Raw genomic sequence first — 4,066 nt, forward strand, 5'->3', positions numbered from 1 at the left:
AAGAAGTTGCGAACAACTTTCTTTCTTAATCAAGCTAGTGTTTTCTTCTTCGCAGTTGGTAGCTTGTATTAAAAAATAACAAAACATTCACTCATACCTTGTATGGAGAAAACCAGAAACATATATAAAGAAAAGTCATCAAGTAAAATTATTCAGAAAGAAAATTTAAACCAATTACTGATTATGTTATGAGGCTTTAACATGGACAAAATATATTTTAATAAGGAGACGAAGAAGCTTTACTTCAAGACTGAGGACAACATGAACATGGATCCATCTATGGATATGGAAGGGTACATTTTTAACCCTTAATTAGGCGCATAAAGAAAATCATACAATTAGTCGCATGGGATCCCCAAGAACCCCAATAAAAGTATTGAAAATAGAGTTTTCAAAATAAAAAATCGAAGTATGTATTGATAAAAATAGCAAAGTACTCTATTATCGTTAACCCACAAAAAGAAAAACATAATTTCGACTTCAAACTTAAAAAAGAAAAAAATAAAAACTTACCTTCGCCAAAAAATGTTACGTTAGTAGTCGCATGTGGTCAGCACTCAAGCGAGGGGGCACCCAAATTGCGCATATGGAAACTGTGCATTTAGACATTATTTCGGTTTCAACCGAAACTGTGCATGTATGCTTTATTTCGGTTTTTGCCATATGAATTATTTCGGTTTTCAACCGAAACTGTGCATGTATGCATTACTTCGTTTTTTTCCATATGCCTTATTTCGATTTTAAAACGAAAGTATGTATATGCATAATTTCGGTATTTTCTCATATGCACTATTTCGGTTTTCAACCGAAACTGTGCATGTATGCATTACTTCGGGGTTTTCGTATGCACTATTTCGGTTTCCAACCGAAACTGTGCACGTATGCATACCTTCGTCTTTCACATATGCATTATTTCGGTTTTCATCCGAAACTGTGCATGTATGCTTTACTTCGCCTTTCACATATGCATTATTTCGGTTTTTGTTTTATGCATTATTTCGGTTTTCTAACGAATGTGTGCATATGGATAATTTCGTTTTTTTCTAATATGAATTACATATTTACTTCTACTAAGGGTTTTAATCCCTAAGCGCTGCCGAAGGCCGCCTACGCAGAGCGAAGTTCTGCGCAAAAGTACTTCCGCCCTTCTTTTCCGGCAACACAGAAAGGAGAGTTCTACTTATTTAGGGTTATAATTCCTAAGCGCGGCCGAAGGCCGCCTACACAGAAAAAGGTTCTGCGCAAAAATACTTCCGCCCTTCGTTTCCGGCAACACAGAAAGGAGAGTTCTACTTAGTAAGGGTTATAATCCCTAAGCGCGGCCGAAGGCCGCCTACACAGAAAGAAGTTCTGCGCAAAAATACTTCCGGTCCCCTTTTCCGGCAACACAGAAAGGAGAATTCTACGCAGTACGGGATATAGTCCCTAAGCGCGGCCGAAGACCGCCTACGCAGAAAGAAGTTCGTTTTCAAGTATGCACTATTTCGTTTTTTGTCATATACATTATTTCGGTTTTGAGTCGAAACTGTGCATGTATGCATTACTTCGGTTTTTGTCATATGCATTATTTCGGTTTTGAACCGAAACTGTGCATTGAAGTGGTCCAAAAATGTATGTAAAAAAAATAAGGTCGGATTTTTAATGCCGCCACCCCCTAGGATTGTTATATACCGAAAAAAAATATACCCATATTTTTTTATTTTGAAATAAAAAATAATTTAGGTAGTGCTCAAAGCGCTCAAAGTTTTCCATGTATTTTATGTATATGGAGAAAAACAAATTTTCGTAGAAATGGTATAAAACTCTTGCAAATCAATATCAATATCAATCCTAGGGTGTGCCGGCATTAAAACTCCGACTTTATTTTTTTGGACCACTCTACTGTGCATGTATGCATTACTTCGTTTTTATTTATTTATTTATTTATAATGAAATATAATTATAAATAACTATATTACAAAAAGGAGGCACTAGCTACTAAGACTATCGGCCTGATGTTTATCTAATATATTTTACATTACTGAGTATAACAACTTTAGATTTAGAGAACATTAAGATTTTGTCATCATTGTATTATACAAGATATAGTAGATTGTTTTGGTATATAAACTTGTAGATATCTTTAACATTATCGGGTGAGTATTTTCTTAATGAAATGGAAGGTGATTGGTTTTTAAATATGTTTTTCCTACTATTAGAAAACTTAGGGCAATGATCTAAAATGTGATTTATAGACAGTGGGCGATTGCATACACTACACTCGGGGGCTGCTTTCCCAGTTAGGAGGTGTTCGTGGCTAATTTTAGTATGACCAAGACGGCATCTTGTGAAAATTTTAAGCTGCTGAGAGGAGCATTTGGATGGGATATCTGGCCAATTTCGTTCCGGATTTATGCGCTTGTAGGCATGCTGATATTTGCACCAATCGTTGTGTGTGAATTCTTTAATAAAGGCATTGATTCTGTGTTTAATATCCGCCTTAAAGTAAGTGTTTTGAAAAATACTTGGTGAGGTACTAGCTTCCTTGGCTGCTTTGTCAGCGAAGGTGTTACCACCAATTCCACAATGCCCCGGGACCCACATAATTTTAATTTTGGAGCTGTATCTGCAAAGGGCGGATCGAATTTTTATAGCCCAGGGTTCATTGTTTGCAGTGTTGTTAAGAGCAAGAAAGGAAGACTTACTGTCCGAGCAGATTATGTATTTGCCTTTAGCTTTGGAAGCGTAGTCGACTGCAAAGGTAATCGCAAGAGCTTCTGCGGCAAAGATGGAGCAATGCGGGAAGAGTAGACCTTTTTTAATGAGTTCTCCTTGTTCATTCACCACCGCAAATGAGGTGTTCAGGTGGTCTTTGGATCCGTCTGTGTATACAAAGCTCCAGCCATTAGTGCTCCACTCACTGTGTATTTCGTAAAAAAGCTTTCTATATACCAGGGAAGAGGTATTGCATTTGGCATGATCAAGAAGATTTGCGATAAAAGTGTTTTCTGGAAGCTTCCAGGGTGGAAATTGTGGAGCACCACATAACGTTGGCTTAAGAAAAGGATCTATTTCACCAGCGTATTTTATGACTTTGCATATTGTGGAAGGTCGCCTTAGTTCTGTGTTCCTTTTGATCGCCTTTTTTATGTCGCTGTTCAGTATAATATTGTTGGATACATACAGTTTAGGGATTAAACGCAGAGTGTTTTGATGTACACGATCTTTCAAATCCGGAAGCCCCGCTTCGGCTAGCAGGTTTTTGACAGGGGTGGTGGGAAACGCTCGTAGACTTTTCCTTGCTGCTGAGTGGTAAAGTTGTTGTATGCCAGCGAAGGTCTTTTTAGAACACTGTCCATAAATGGATAAGCCATAATCAATCACCGATAAAATTAAAGATTTTGTTACATTAATGAGGGCGGTTGGATGAACATTACTGTGCTTAGATGCTAAATACTTTACAATATTTAATCTCTGAGTTAACTTTTGCTTAAGGTATGTACAGTGAGCCTTATAACTAAGTGATTTATCGAACATAATACCTAGTATTTTAGTGCATGGCACACAGTCAATAGTGTAGTTATTATACCTGAAGCTAATATTATTAAGTTCGTTTTCATGTATGCACTATTTCGTTTTTGTCATATGCGTTATTTCGGTTTTCAAACGAAAGTGTGCATATATGCATTATTTCGGGTTTTTCATATGCGTTATTTCGGTTTTCAACCGAAACTGTGCATATATGCATTATTTCGGTTTTTTCATATGCATTATTTCGGTTTTCAAACGAAAGAGTGCATATGTATAATTTCGGTTTTTCTAGTATGCATTATTGCGGTTTTCAACCGAAACTGTGCATATATGCATTATTTCGGTTTCTTTCATATGCATTATTTCGGTTTTCAGCCGAAACTGTGCATATATGCATTATTTCGGTTTTTTTCGTATGCATTATTTCGGTTTTTTCATATGCATTATTTCGTATGCACAGTTTCCATATGCACAATTTCAGGGTGCCTCAAGCGAGTAGCGACATGTGTACACGATGATGTTATAAACGTGACTAAATAAATAAAATGAAATGCAT

Source organism: Rhagoletis pomonella, unplaced genomic scaffold (genome assembly GCF_013731165.1).
Source record: "Rhagoletis pomonella isolate Grant_MI unplaced genomic scaffold, Rhpom_1.0 Rhpom_scaffold_01271, whole genome shotgun sequence".
NCBI lineage: Eukaryota > Metazoa > Arthropoda > Insecta > Diptera > Tephritidae > Rhagoletis > Rhagoletis pomonella.